The sequence below is a fragment of the Pteropus vampyrus genome, unplaced genomic scaffold (genome assembly GCF_000151845.1).
Source record: "Pteropus vampyrus isolate Shadow unplaced genomic scaffold, Pvam_2.0 Scaffold113, whole genome shotgun sequence".
Taxonomy (NCBI): Eukaryota; Metazoa; Chordata; class Mammalia; order Chiroptera; family Pteropodidae; genus Pteropus; species Pteropus vampyrus.
In genome coordinates, this window is record NW_011888894.1 from 5,734,284 (window position 1) to 5,750,217 (window position 15,934).

General features: G+C 40.3%; 1 long non-coding RNA gene across 2 annotated transcripts in view; it reads right to left on the bottom strand.

Annotated features, from left to right (window-relative positions):
* LOC111743415 overlaps positions 1-15,422 on the bottom strand; it is a 23,436-nt gene extending 8,014 nt beyond the window's left edge. The window contains exons 1-4 of one of the 2 annotated variants that reach the window (XR_002781694.1): positions 15,176-15,422; positions 13,960-14,061; positions 8,613-8,760; positions 7,424-7,517 (exon numbers count right to left, since the gene is read on the bottom strand). This is a non-coding gene — a long non-coding RNA (uncharacterized LOC111743415). Of the gene's footprint in view, positions 1-7,423; positions 7,518-8,612; positions 8,761-12,091; positions 12,159-13,959; positions 14,062-15,175 lie in introns of those variants that run through there. The other variant, XR_002781693.1, reaches the window with a different exon arrangement.
* Positions 15,423-15,934: the final 512 nt, after the last annotated feature.

Sequence of the window (15,934 nt, forward strand, 5' to 3'; positions counted from 1 at the left end):
AAAATGTTTAAATATATACAAATACATAAAGTTAAAATCACTCAGAATCTCACTACCCAAAGATATCCTCATTTACTATTTTATTCTTTAAAGTTCTTTTTCTGTGCATAATTTAACACGGTTAAACTTATATTACATATTCTGATTTTAAGTACAATTAACCCAAGAAGAGTCATTCACAAGTCCTAGTTGAAAGATGTTACAAAGAGGGTCTTAATCACAGATTATATCTTCCACTGGCAGTTTATTCATTTTTCATAATTACAAAAAAAAAACCCTATATACTCAGGTCATTCAAAATGAGTTCTAAGCAGCATAAAATTATTATTCAAGTTTCTTGTCAATGTAATGCTGTTATATTGCTAAATAAAAAATCAATTTCAGTGGAGGAAGAAAAAAATACTTTCTGGGTTTAGTAATTCTGCAAATACAATGTCACTGTCATTTAAATATTGTAATCCTGTCTTGGACTAGAAAAGTGTTTTTTGTCATATTTTAAGTAACAAGAGATTCTACCTGAACCATGAGGTAAAGAATGTTACTCAACAAAACACATATCTTGATGCTAAAAAAAAAAAAAATAGCAAAAATCAGCAATAACAACCAATGAAAACTTTACAGACCCTAGGTTCTCCCCTGGATTATAAATTCAATTGAGAATATCTAAGACAGTTGGATTCCTGATTGTAGAATCTAAACAGAATAAAAAGGTATTTGTAAATCTCTGTATCATGGCTTCCTCATTCCCAAGTCCTTTATTCTTCAATTGGCTGGAGTAAAACTTTAACTTTTCAAGTTGTTTACAACTCGGCATATTACCAAATTTCTAATGTTGTCTTCACAGATTGAGACAAGTCTTGGGCTTCTACATTCAAAGCTGCGAACTACCATTAGTTCTTTAGTTCTGTAGGGAGGACTCTGAGACTAGCCTGATCTTTATTTCTAGGTAGATTGTTTTTCAACCTAGATGCTTAAGGATCTTTTCTTTAGCCTCGTAATTCAAAGATTGTTTTTCAACCTAGATGCTTAAGGATCTTTTCTTTAGCCTCGTAATTCAAAAGATCCAAGTGGAGTCTAGGAGTAGGCTTCTTTCCTGAATCTTATCAGGACCACTGCAAGTCCTTTCAATCTTCATTCAAGTTCTTTGCCTCAAGAAACTTTTTCTTCCTTTAAATCTTTAATTATCAACTTTCCCCAGTTTGGAGGGTGTCCTCTCCCTCAAGAACAATTATCATTTCTGCTGGTGCTTTTTCTCTGGTCCCTACACCTATCCTTTCTCTATTCATTTTAATCTTTGTCCCTTTTTCTCCATATTCACTGAAAAGTCTTATTTTCCACACTGTGTTGAACCCTGCATAACTCCATTACAGATTTTAACGTCCAGTTTATGTCTAACTTCTTACAACTCTTCATTATTTTATTTTATTTTTTCATTCTGTTATGTTTTCACTTCCACCTTATTGCCTTTTTTGGTAGCACTAAATATATTTAGTAAATATATTTAACTCAAAAAGATGTTTTTATTTTACAAAATTTTTTTTATAAAAAATGTTTTTATGTATATACAAATGATAGCAAATAACTGTGATTCTTTATCCACATATAACAAATGAAAATAGTTTATCATATTTATTTTTATACAAATAAAATATTACAGATGAAGGTCAAACCTCTACAGTCCCCTAGGTATAATCATTATTTTGAACTTGTGTCTATATTTTAATATTTTTACTACTTATAGATATATCCATAAGTAATCTATAGTAGACTGTGTTTATTGAATTTCTATATGCTGTATCATATTAAAAATGGTACCATTTTACAACTTTTTTTTCCTCTGAATATTATGTTCTATAAAGAGTCCACATTTAGGAGATGTTTCAGCTGACAGCCTCACCTGAGATATCATCCGATAGCGAGAACCTATGACCAGTCTTCACATGATCTCACCCCTATCACTGAGCCAATCCAGCTGATACCAAATAGAGCAGAGACAAGCTGTCCACACTGAGCCCAAACTGCAGATTTTTGAGCAAAGTAAATGGTGCCATAGTTCTAAGCCACTAAGTTTAGGGATAATTTGTTATACATCCATAGTAACTTGAATAGCTTCTTCCCATTCCCTGTTCTGGTTCCTCTGCTTTCTTAGCTGTTCTCCTAGGAGTACTGTCTCAATAAATCATTTGTGTGAATCCAAGAGACCACGACGGAGTTATGGGATGATCCACATGGAAGGAAAAATGTATGACTTCCCTTAAAAGCTCTGCTCTCTTTAAAACTCAATGAGATATGCTACTTCTGTAGTACCAGTCATTGCGTAAAAGAAGCAAATGAACTAAAACTAAAAGGTGAGGAGGAGGAAATTTGCTCTCTGAATTCTCTTCTGTGTAACCACTTTAATGGCAGAGCTGGAGAATCAAGAAGCATCCAGATTTAGTGCCATTGCAAAGAGAACTATTTTATAGAGAGTTCTATCTTATAAGGCAGTACTTGGAACTCTCACCTTAATGCTCCTTAAAGCAGTGGTCCCCAACCTTTTCAGCACCAGGGATGAGTGCTCCTATTAGAATCTAATGCTTGATGATCTGAGGTGGAGCTGAGGCTGTGATGTAGCACTGGGGAGCAGCTGCAAATACTGATGAAGCTTGTCTGGCTTGCCTGCTGCTCACCTGCTGCTGTGTGGCCTGGTTCCTAATAGGTCACCGACAGGTAGTGGTCTGAAGCAGGGAATTAGGGACCCTTGCCTTAAAGAAGCCTCAGAAAACAAGCTCCCTCTCAGGTGGAAAAAAGAGGAACAAATACCATGGCCCTCTTAATATGGGCTCTCTAGGAAATTGCCAAGGTCCCTGTGAACAGATGCTCAGCCAAACAACTGCATCGCGAAAGCTAGGAGGAGAGTGAACAACTGTCCTGAGCCTCAAGTTCCACACATTAGAGGGAGAGCCTCTGCCAGCAAGTTACATCCCAAAACATGGAACCTTCTATAGACAGTCTATGGGGCAATAGAATTCCATCAACTGAAGACAGTGCTGCTCCTGATATGGGTCTTAAATTTCTCAGAAACAGCCTCAGAAGTTTGGCCTCATAGACACACTACCTGCTGCTTCCACTTTAAAGTAACTGAACCAGCCCACCTAACTACATTTCTCTTTTACCCCTGGTGTTTGCCTCCAGCCCAGGAACTTCAACACAGTCACAAAGAACTGGTGTGCTTTATAGCAGGGATTTCCACATACTAGGTCTTTTGACTGGATGCCTCCTCCTCAAGTCTATTCTGCAGCCATTCTAGCTATATGGTTCATCTTCCCAAGTGATTGCAAGCTTGTGTAGTCCCAATTTCAGAGCTCCTTCCAATGCCATCACTGTCAAAGACAGACTGCAGGTATATTGATGGAAAACTAAAACCTGTAGCAAGAGCTGCATAGTCACAGGCTTATCTTTGCTACCAGGTCCCTTGGGGATATTTCAAAATAAGAAGCATGCTTTGGAGCACTCTGAAATGAGATCTAAAGAATATTCTAGTATGAAATAATTTAAGTTATTCTTTATCTTGTATCATTATCTTCCTTACACAATTACCCCCACCCCCACCACAGTGGGCAGTTTGTCTTTCCCCAGCCTTAAGTTACTCAAACCACCTGAAAAATGAAGCTAACCCAGGAGACATTGATCTATGTCCCTGCTGAATTTGATCTGGCCACCATCTCAGAGAGAGAGCCTTACACTGATAGTCTGTTAAGAGGCTGAGCAAATCCTGGTGTTCTTCCAATGACGATGTAACATCACCCATGGAAAACAAAATCTCGGATCGTTACCAGGATTGCCAAATCATGTGGATCAAGAAAGCCCATCTTATCCCTGCCTTAAGTAGCCAAGAAAGAGAAGAAAATGTACTACCTGCAGTTGTGAGGTGCTCTGAGGAAGATTCCAGAAGGCTTCATGGAAAGTCACTCCCACAACAGCAAATACCTCATCTGGCCTAGCGCCATAAGCCTTTAAGTTCTAGCAAACCTAAAGATGTCTTTGGAGGTTTAACATTTGGTTTTACTTTTGTTTTGTTTTGTTTTAATCTTTCTTTTTGCCTTTGCCTAAATATACATATTTCAAAGGGCCTAGATTTAATTTAGTCTGCAATAAACTGAATTATTATAGAACTTGAAGTTTGTGGTAGAGTTCAGACTTTGGGGTCAAGCAGTCTAGGTTTCAAACTCCAGCTGGTTCCATACTTTAATTACTAGTTTCGTGACCTTGCTGAAGTTATGTAAACTCTCCAAGCTTCCATTTTCTCATCTCAAAAAGAAAGGTATAATAATAATACCTTTCTATAGAGTAATTATGAGGATTTCATGAAATATTGCACATAAAATACTCAGCATAGCACCTGACACTCAGTATGGATTCAAATAATTTTACCTATGTGGAGAGAAATTCTACCAAACTTTATTTTATCCATTCACTTTTTGTCTGGAATATTCAGGACCAAGAATATTCTGTAAAAAACTGGGGCAGTCTCGTGATATGTGATGGAACCCCATTTCAAAGGCATGAAGGTAAGTATTAGCCACAAAAAAGAAAAAGAATAACCTGGATGATCATTTGTACACATTCAGCCTAAAAGAGAGCAGGCTTCAAGCCAATATCCATTTACATGAAATTGAAAATCCACCCCACAATATGTGCTATGTTCTTCAGACCCTGAAGCTTTTTTATGCAAAAGGCCTCAGTTTAGTGACACTATGCTAAGTGAAATGGACAGGGTGAATCATCTTAATTGTGAGTTGTTTGGAACTCTTTCTACAAAGTTGCCCGAAGATACAGAGATCTTTTTTCTTTTTATTGTGGAAAATTTCAAACATGTGCAAAAGTAGGTAAAAAAGTATAACAAACCCCCATGTTCTCTTCACCTAGATTTTACAAATATCAGTTCAGAGAATTTTATGTGATCTAGACCTCTACCTCCTTCCTCCATTGTATTATCTCAAGCCTATCCCAAACATTATTTCATTTCATCTACAAATATTTCAGTATCTGTCTTTAAAAAGACTCTTAAAAAAAACACACACAATTAAAAAGACTCTTAAAAAAAAACACACAGTTAAAAAGACTCTTAAAAAAAAACACACAGTTAAAAAGACTCTTAAAAAAAACCACACAGTTATAACACCAATATCACACCTAAAAGCTTACTAATAATTCTTTAATATCAAATATCCAGCCAGTGTTCAAATTTCTAATCGTCTCATAAGTATCATATTTCTTTAACAGTATATTTGTTTCAATAAGGATCCAGATAATGTCTCGATATTTCAATTGATTGATTTCTCTTTTAAGTCTTTTTCTAATCTGTAGATTTCCCCTCAATCTCTTCCCTTGAAATGTATTTGTTAAAAGAATCAAATTGTTCCAATCGTTCCATGAGTTTCCCAAAGTCTGGATTTTTCCAAAAGGCTCCTTAAAGTATACTTAACTTTTTCAAACAATTATCCTTTATGTGAGAGTAGGGGCAGAGAAGCTGAAGAAGATATTAATGTGCTGGCGAGAAGAACCTTCATAAAGTTTACTGATGTAATCCGCAAGATCATTGGCATGTCAGTTGCAGGAATCCCAAGACTTGTTGCACTCTCAGGTCTTCCTCTGTTTCTGCTAACGAAAGCATCACCACTCTGTGTACCTCACTATCACTCACAGTTTTTCCTAAGAACCTGCTCCCTTCTCTGTGCCCTGACAAGCCAACGAAAACTTGGGGATGAAGATATAAGTTTACTGATAAAAGAGAAACAGAGGTGGGAGAATAAAAGTGTAAAGAAATATCCCATAGATGCAGGCAAAAGCAGGTGAATTGGGGATTGTGGGTGAATCAGATAGGCAGGCAACAGGTTATAGCAAAGGTGGAGAGAAAAGGTGTGGCCTCTGCCATGATCACTCGGTCTCATGCCCTTTGTCTGAGATGAGGCCACTTGGGCTGGGAAGATAAGTCCACTTCCCTTTGCTCTGCTGTGAACACAGCTTCTGCTCCCCCAAACCAACAAACTTTAAACAGCTCAGCAATTGTAGATTTATTCTGACCTGTGTCACTAGGACAGCTCATATATGGCTACGCAGTGATGGCAATTGGTACTGAGCAAACTGTTGGTCTAATAGCTACTTTGTTCCTCGTCCCCCACACAAGGGCCCTGCAGTGAGGACTGGTCCCCTTTCATATACAATAGTAAGCTTCTAGAGCACTCCTGTGGACTATGATGAATCACATGAAAATAATAATAGCTTGTGGAGAGAGGAATAATGTAAAGTAGCTGAATATGCTGATAAAATAAAATTTGGCCTCATTTTGGAGACTTGAGATCTACTGTGTCTTCTTTTGATTCTCTCAGGCTGTCACAATCAGTCTTGAAATTTAATAGATTTTTTTCTCATATAAAAAGATGTTCTAAATTAATACTAAACTCTGAAATATTCTGAGCCCTTAGTGAGAAAAAACTGAGAATTTCTACTTCTGGCAATGGTAATGATGCTTGTTGAAGACTCATTTCCTCACTGAGAACAAGTAGAACACCTAGACAAAAAAATGTTTTAATCTGGGCACAGAGAAGGCTCCAAAGAGCTTCCAAGCCAGTGAGGGCTAGAGAGGCTAAGCAACACTTGGAGAGCTAATGGCTAAGAAGTTTCCAAAATTGACCAAAGAAAACACACCACAAATTCAAAAAGTGCTATAAATCCCAAACAGAATTATTACCCAAGAAGGGATAGTGGGGAATCCCACATGTTGACAAGTTAGTAACTTGAAAATCAAAGACAAAAAGAAAATCCTAAATGCAGGGGGCAGGAGACGGGGGAAGATCCATTGTCTGTAACAGAATGTGAAGACTGACAGCTGAATTTCCAACAGACATAACAGAAGCCATCAAAGAGAGTGGAACCTATCAGCTGAGTTGGCCATAACACACACCACTAAGAAGCCACAGGCGCAGCCTGTCCCCGGAACACACGGACAGAAAGCTAGACCCCTGGGACTCACAGCTTCAGAGTTCTGGAGATCCTGCCATGGCCTCTGCCCTCTGCGTGCTGCGCAGGATAAATGTATACTAAACCATAGGAGGGCTCTCTTCAGAGGCTCCATACAAAAGGCACAAATTAAAAATGGCCAAATATTGTTTCACCAAAGTCCCAGTTCTGCCGCCAGTTGGTTCAAGCAGTAGCCAGAATTGCACTACATGCCAGTTTCCTATAGCAACCACTAAAAGGAGTACCAGACTTACTTGCTCGACTTAGAGTAATACCCTAATACAGATATCCCCTCTGTAGTGGGGCAGGGCAGCAATCTCCCCTGAAGTACATAGCTGCCTAATAGCCGACCAAAACAGTGGTCTATTAGCAGGGAACTGGGAATGACTGTGGAAAAGGCAGACAGTGGTGTTTTCCATACCTGAAAAAAAAATATAAACAGATGGAGGGTGATTTGAGGGGTGTTATTTTTCATCAATAAAGCTGTTCATGATAATGCAGTTCACTTATCAACTCTGGAAGACAAAGAAAAAGAAAAATTGAGGAGGAGGAGGTTGAGGTTCACACAGAACTGTAAAACTCCTAAGGCCCCACGTGGACTATGTATATTCCTACTTCGGTGCTTTGCCAGTGCAGTAGAACTGCCTGACTCCTTCATACACACACACACACACACACACACAGACACATGCATGAGCACCGACACTCACACACACACACCTCTATATGGCTCACCCTCTTATCTTCTAACCCAGACCATCACTTTAAATCTTTCAGAGCTCAGAAGCTTCTCTGACTAGTCCAGCCTACAATAATTTCTCCATTCTCTGTATTCCTTGAGCATTTGTAGTATATGCCACACAATCTGTCATTTAACTACAGTATACATTCTCTGGAACTCTGCATTTATATACATGATTATAACAGAATACTAAAATGGGACTCTTTCTGCCTCAGTTTCCCCAGAGGCACCTAGAAAATAGGTGCTAGCTATCCCCATTTCCCAAAGCAAAATGTTAAACAACCTGTGCGAGATTGTAAATAAAGTTCCGATAATCAGTTTTTTAACCCTTATCCTCAATGGTATAAAATATTGAAATTGAGAAAGCTGGGAATTAGAGAGGCTTTTGTTCTCTAATTAGTGTATGTTCTATCTCAGCATCCTCCACAGCATTAAATTCAATAGCAAGTGAAAGCAAAATAGCTATGACTTTCAAAAGGTAGAACTATATATCGCTCTTGTGTAAGTATCTAAATGAATGGTTTATAGTGCTATGGTGACTCCAACGACATTCCCACCGGCAAGGTTAAAAAGAAAGGAGAAAGGCACACATCCTTCTCCTAAGGACACTTCTTGGTAGCTACGCAATACACTCTTTACATCCCATTGGCCAAAACATAGTGAGATAGCTAGTCTCAGTAACAAAGGACATAGAGCAAGATGAGGAAATGCAGTGTTTATTCTGGGAAGCCATGTAACCACTAGCTAAAAACTAAAACCACATCACCATGGGAGAAGGGAATAATGGATATAGCAAAAAAACTAGCTGTTTCCTCCTTTAACCCTAAAAATATCCATGATCATCCTTTTTAGTATACATTTAACACACTTAGACCCTCCGTTTAGAAAGGTAACAACCGAAGCAGTAACTACATTCAGCTCAAATCCAGGATATATGAGTAATGCTCAATGTTCTTCATCAGGTGTAGCTCTTAACGGTCAGTGATTATTGCTAATAGTTTCTTCCCATCACATACCTAAAATAAAAAGGACAGAAGATAACAGTAGTAAAATCTCCCATTTGGAAATGCAGAACAGGAAATGCCCAAGAGTTATTGGTCCACAACTATTGTCACAGCCCACAGGGCAGGAATAGTAAAGACTCTCCCTTAGTAGTGAAATCAGCACCTTGGTTAGACCACCTGACAGCCTTTAAATCTCCTTTCTGAGAATAATTTCCTCATTCATTAGCCCTGACTTTGCCCTTTGGAAGATTCTTCCTTATCCATCATCCTCGTTTCCATAATTGAAATGGGTCTTATAGAGCGCACAACCCTCTTTCACATCCTCTTTCTGTGAACGCAGGCTCAGGCACCCAGGCATTACTGTAGAGGTTAACGTTCGCAGGCCTTTTCTCCCCATACAGGTCCTTTGGAATCTTAGTAAACTTCTGGTCTATCTGTTTCTATGTGTGAAAAACCACAGTGAAAGATCTCTCAACATATGGCTACACTCCTCTCTCTCAACGTAGTGACAACTGGAACAAAAGGCTTGGCTGCGTTCTGATCTTCACAGCCACCGATTCCCATCTAACAGCAAAGAACTCTTAAAGGAAGTTATTGAAAGAAGATTTGGGGCTACAGTGTTACATCTTAACAAGGCTGCCATTTTAGCCAAGTAGGACTTGGCTCAAAGTAGCAAGCAGCAGCCAACAAAACATTCTGACCTCTTTTTTCTACCATTTCAATTAATATGTGGCCTGCCTTTCAAAGTATAACAGATGACAACTTGACTAAATGTTTTGTCACCACGTAATCGAGGTGACCGTCTTTCTAGCCTGCAACATCTACGTCCTTGAGGCCTTTTACCTGTCTCAGCTCAGGCTTAGCACTCCATTTCAGGACAAAATTCTGAATTAGTGAGGATTAGATTCAGTTGTATCAGAAAACCCATAATAATAGTGGATTTTAAAAGATAAAAGTTAATTTCTCTCTCATGTTAAAGTTTCAGTAGGCTGCGTATGCTGGTTTCTCACTCAATGGGGGCCCAGGCTCCTTCTAGCTTTTATTCCACCTCCTCAACATGCTACGTCTACTTCTGGGACCGAGATGGCTCTTGCAGCCCAGCCAACTGCATTCTATCAAATAGGAAACGGGTATGAGGAGATGGGTGTGCTCTCCCTTTAAAGACATTTCCTGGAATGGTTACTAGATTTATTGTAGTGATTACCTTGCAAGGTGAATAAATGTTGAATCACTATGTTGTACACTTGAAATTAATAAATATTGTACATCAGTGATAATAAAGGAAAAAAAGGAAAAAAAAATCAAATAAAGACATTCCCTGCAAATTGCCCACACTACTACTCAAAATGCCATTGATGAGAATTTATCCACATGGCCACATCTGGTTGCAAGGGAAACTGGGAAACACTCTATTCTGGGAAGCCATGTTTGCACTGTGGAAAGAAGCAGAACAAATATTGGAGAACGACTACTGTTTTTTGCTAAAATAGTGCTTCTCTTCACCTGCAGACTAGTGGAAGGGGCTTCAAGTGGACCAGTGAGAACTTATTCAGTGACTCCTGAAGTCTGTGAGGCACCAAAGGCTGGTGCCAGAACCCTGCATAAAGAAGCCTGAAAAGAAAGAATGCTCCCCAAGTCGAAACCGCAGGTCAGAAAGACATAGGGGCAGCTTTAATTTTAAACAAAATTTAAAATTTTCATTATTTCTCTGGAACTGTGCATTTCATTTCAGTGGTTCTCAATCCTGGCTGCCCATTGGGATCACCTGGGGAGCTTTTAAAATTCCTGGACCCAATCCCCAGAGATGCTGATGCTGATTTCATTGTTCTGGGGAGCAGCCTACATATCAATGTTTTTTAAAAGCTGCCCTCACAATTCTGATGAGCAGCCTGGGTTGAAAACCCCTGTGGTAATACTGAAGTAAAAACATTTTAACAAACAAAAGATCATGGAATGATCAGAAAAGTGATAGAACTTGCCCTAGATCTCACCCAAGGGATGGAGAACTAGCCCCACAGCCCAGGCAAGAGAGAACAATGACATTTTATGATTGCACCTCATAGGAGTTCTCGCTTTCAATCAGACAGTTATATAAATCCTACCTCCTTCTGGGAGGAGTCTCTACAGGGCAAGGGCATGACTTAGGATTCATTGGGGTCTCCACACTGCCCTGTACTCGCTAGACTCATAAGAGAGAGCTTAGCATATACCTGTTGCCCTATCATTGACCTCTGACCTCAGTGCTGGGAAAAAGTAAAGTGCCCTTTGTTATGCACGGGGCAAACTATGGTCATTCCAAGATAACCTTGAACTATACCTTGAAGTTATGAAGAACATAAAAAGTGAGTGAGATATAGTCTTTTTAAAAGTGGCTAGAAATTTTTATCAACCTATGACCAATTCGTATGGTCCAGATCGTAACCTATATAATAAAACTGTCCCACATTGGAGTAAGTTCTTGTCTTACAAGGCAGAGAAAGGTCTAGCTTTCCCATCTCTCCTAACTAGATTCTGGCCGAGCAGCCTTGCTTTTCACACACCATCCCCAGGACCACCACCCTCAGACATGGGGAGCCCGACCATGAATAAAAACAGCACACTGACAGGAGGACCGAAAGGAGCCAGGAACTTGCAAAACCATCAGCTAAATCCAAGAGCAGCTTTAGTCTGTCAACACAAAGATGTCATGTCCCAAAGTAGACTACAGCACCAGGATCCCACAAGAGATCGTTGTCAAAATATGCCTCCCCGCCCGCCCCGCCAAGGCCCACATTTATTGTACAACTTCATCAAATAGAGAGGAGCTCATTGCCAGATGCATCGTGCTCCAAGATTTGATGCTTGAGAAATTGCACTTTCCTATGAATGGATCCTGAAGCTTGGTATCAAGAAAGCTCCCTTTTCATAAACTAAAAAAAGAAAAGCAAATACCCTTAAGCCCATTCTAGGATTGAAACTGGCCTTCTTCATCACCAGTTGCTATCTTTTATCTGATTCAAAGATTTTTTTAACCAGAAATAAAATGTACGCTACCGTGAGCCCAAGCTCAGAGAGGTCTGCTTAAACTGCATTTGGTGAAAAGAAACTTCCAATCCCAATATATTTTTCTAGACTTTTCCCACCAGAGGAAGTCCCCCACATGACAGGTAAGTTCAACCAAAGATGAGGTCCCTTGTTCAGTCAGATACGAAAAAGCTTCATCCCATTGCCCCCAAAGTATGTCATCACCAGGAAGACTGACTATCTTCTAGAAAGATCAATAAAAAAAATATCCCCTGATACTTGCCATGCTGCTTTCAGTGACCATATTTATTTACCCTTTAGAAGAACTCACTGTGCTTACCATTTTGAGTAGTTTCAACAGCACCAGGCCACGAGCCCCAGTCTTTGGTTTTAATCAGGTATTAAGCCCTGGAATGTTAGACAAGTGAAGCATTTGATGATAACGATAATGAGTGGCCTATTAAAGGTAATTTTTTTAAGTTAATGAGCTCTCCCCAAAGAACGGCCACGTACTGTACTAAAAAATGTCCGTAGGACCCACTGCACTTTCTCCCTATTTATTTAACTTTATGTGGATGCCATAAAACTTCTTTATTTGCTTTCAGTTAGCCCATAGGTTTTGACAAGATAAATTTTTATTTAGGTCTTTGCCCAGCTACAATCAGAAACAGGAGACTCACTTTCCAAAGCAGGGCTGATAGATGGATTAATCAAAGCCCTCCCCACCCTGCTTTTCTTCCAGCAACCACAGGGATCAACAGACAGAGTTTTTCCTTAATTAAAGAAACTCAGCAACAAGGTGATTTATCGATGACGAATTTTGCAGGCCTTTTCATTGTGCAGTCACTGTTGGCCACTGTTTGAAATTTACCAACATAAATAAAGCCTCTCCATGACTAAACAAAGTTAAAGTAGCAATAAATTGAGCCTGCCATGTACTCTGGGCTAGATCTGAAGCCAACATAAATATCAGAATGCCTTGGCCGTGACACGCTTGACACAATGACATCATGCACTCCCAAACAGAACAGCCTGGCCCTAGCCAAAGCCTAAAACCTAATACAATTTCCCCAAATGAATCAAATTGCAATGGTCTAGACTCAGCTGCGCTAAGTGTTCAACTTCTGGCTTCCTTACCCTCCGCTGTCGAGCGATCACATTAAAAATTAATCTACACACTGATCTAAATTTCGCTTTTTCTGCATGATTAAATTTTGGCAGGAGTAAATCTCTGTTATTCTCACTCCCCGGGAATGTTTGGAAAGTTACTAAAAACTCAGGAATTATCAGCTGAAGATCCAACTGTTACAGTGCCATCCCGAGGCCTGCCTGCAGCTAGCTACCCTCAGTGGGAGAGAGGCCCACTGGCCGCAGGCGACACTGTGTTCATAAGGGGGTGAAACTCCACTCACTTGAAAATAGTTCAGTGCTGGCTTCTGTCCCGAGGAACGTGCTTTGCCCAAGTCTAGCAACAGGCTGTAGTGAAATGCTTTCACAAAACAAGAAAGTTTGCTAAACGGGGCTCATCGCCCCCCAGACCTATTACTGCCAGGAGATGAAAGAGGGGTGGGGGGAGAAACCTTTTAGACTGCACACACAGGACATCAAATTAAAAATGGAGAAAATCTAATAACTAATTGGTGAAACCATAAAAGCTGCCATAAAAGACATTTTCCTTAAACTACTTTATACAGGGCTGTATAATTTTATGTCACTTTTTATTTATGGTGCTGTAATGAAAGCTGTGCTGGGAGCTGAGGAGCTTAGGAAGAAAGGAATTGAAGTATTTTTAAAGGGGGAGGGAAAGTCCATCTATAGGGCTTCAAACAAGATTTGTTTTGAAATATAGGGAGGTTGGGGAGGAGAACTTATTTACTCCTAAAAGCCTCTGAGCAAAAATTTCTAATGAGCATCTTTCTTCCACCGCTATCCCCTCCACCCCCAAGGCCGTGACCACTTAACATTTATAAAGTGGGTTCAATAGAGTTTCACAAAACTAGAGTTTGAATTAGATAGATAAACCCATGCCATTTAGACTAATCTTGTGAAACCAGTTTTTATCGTATGAAATAAGGAGTATGATTTGAGCTTCTAGAGGGATCCATATAAAAATGAAGCCCATTTTAACAAGGTATTGATGAATTTGCAAAGCTCCATAGGACATTACAACGCCAGATTCAAAGATTCTGGAAAGGCACTGTTTATTACCCAGAAGATCGAGCAGGCTCCTTTCCCTCCTGATTCGTAGGTGACAATCCGGAGAAGGTTATACCATCAGGAAATGAGGAGTAAGTTGGCAGATAGAACACCCTGGGTAAATTATAAACAAGAGAAATTTAAAATTGTGTAAGCTCAAATGAAGGACCACGAGGGATCTCCTGGAGGGCTGATGAGGTTCTGTTTCTTGATAGGGGGTCCAATTGCTAGGATGTGTTCAGTCTTTGAAAATTCACTGGACTCTTAGGATGTGTGTTGTTTCCTCCATGTATGTTATATTTCAATAAAAAAGTTTTTTAAATAGCATATATTCAAATGAGTCACTTGAAAGAGATGCCAAGAGTGGGTAATGTGCATACAAAAACACAGAACGGTTGCACCATTCTCCCAGGGAAAATGTAGCTCACCCCTTAAAATGCAGGGGCCCTCTGAACTCAGGCTGATTTTCAAAGCGAGATGAGGTTGTTTTTAGAAACAATTTGCCTTCTATTAACAATGAAATCCAATTCGGCTTTGACTATTAGAAAGTGAAACATATATACAACTTAGAGGGACTGTTGAAGTATCAAACAGATAGGGCATTATTTAGGTAGGCTCGACAGTCAAGGCCACTTTACACCATTACGGACCAGACTAAACAAACCTGACCCAAAGGGTGACCCTCCCAGGATCCCAAAAGATTGGTAACTCCGAAAAGGCAGCCCTGACCAGACTTTACAGCCTGGTAATGGCATGCAAACGACACTCCGTCTCTGTCATGCAGCCAAAGGTTGGTGTTGTATATGAGAGCAATTTCCTCAAGAATTCAGAGGAAAATGTGATACTTTGCCTTTTATGTATGGAGTTCATAACAGCAAGTGTGTTTACTAGTTGGAGACACCCAAACCTCCTGATGAGTGCCCACTGAACCAGCCTGCCCCAGGCAGTGGGTGCCTTTCCTGACTCTTGCCTAACAGGTTGGCAGTGGCAGGGATGTCAGAAGCAGGAGGCGGGGAGAGCCCACTCACCCAGAACGGGAAAGGCCTCGTTTGCAGGAAATTTCAAAAGCTGAAACTGTGTCTAGGAAACCATCATGGAGATTCAGAGTCACTTTTCACTGGAAAGCAGATTTTCACTCACACCCTCACTGCCTTCAACACAGGCAGTTCTTGCCTGACTGCACAGAGCACCGAGGTCCGGTCTGTGCCTGTAATTCAATCGTGCTCACCTGGAAAATGTTGGCAGTGGGCAGCCCTGAGTCCAGCTTCTTCAAGGGCCTGTTTCCACATGTTCTCATTACATGACTATACACCCCACGTGGGATGATTCAGATCTGTCCTACGGAGAACTGGTTACTCCTAACAGCCCTCAACATGAAGTTGGCTGGCAAAGAGGATGTGTTTGCTGATAGGGTGTGGGGAGGAGGGAATGAAAGGAGAGGGATGAAGAGGGAAGGGAAGGAAGTGGGGAGGGAAGAGGGGAGGAGAGGGGACAGGAGGGAAAGGGAGGAGAGGCAAACACAAAGGGAACATAAGCTATGACTATATGCTCTGATGAGAACATAAGCTTTTGGGATGACTTCAAGTTCAAACATCAGCATGATTCATTAGGAACCTTTTACTTTCCTTACTCTTTGCTCTCACAAAACAGACCATAGACTTAACTCCTTATTATGTGCCTGTGGCTGCTTCCCAGAGGCCTCTGGGACCCAGGGGAACGGAGTTGTGTCTCTGCCTCCAGACATCCAAAATCTCTCTTCTCTGACCCTTAAAACATCAGGTTCCCTCAGGACCACCAAGAAGGTGCCCAGGTCCATGGTCCTTTTTAAGAGCAAACTGTATCCATAGACCCTAAAAAAGGACGTAAACCCCATACTGGGGATTTAAAGGCTGCTTACAACCTCTTTATCTCTGTTTAGAACCAGAATTTAGCTTTGTTCTGTCACCTTTTTCAGATAAATTCAGCCTGTATGACAGCACATCTCTGT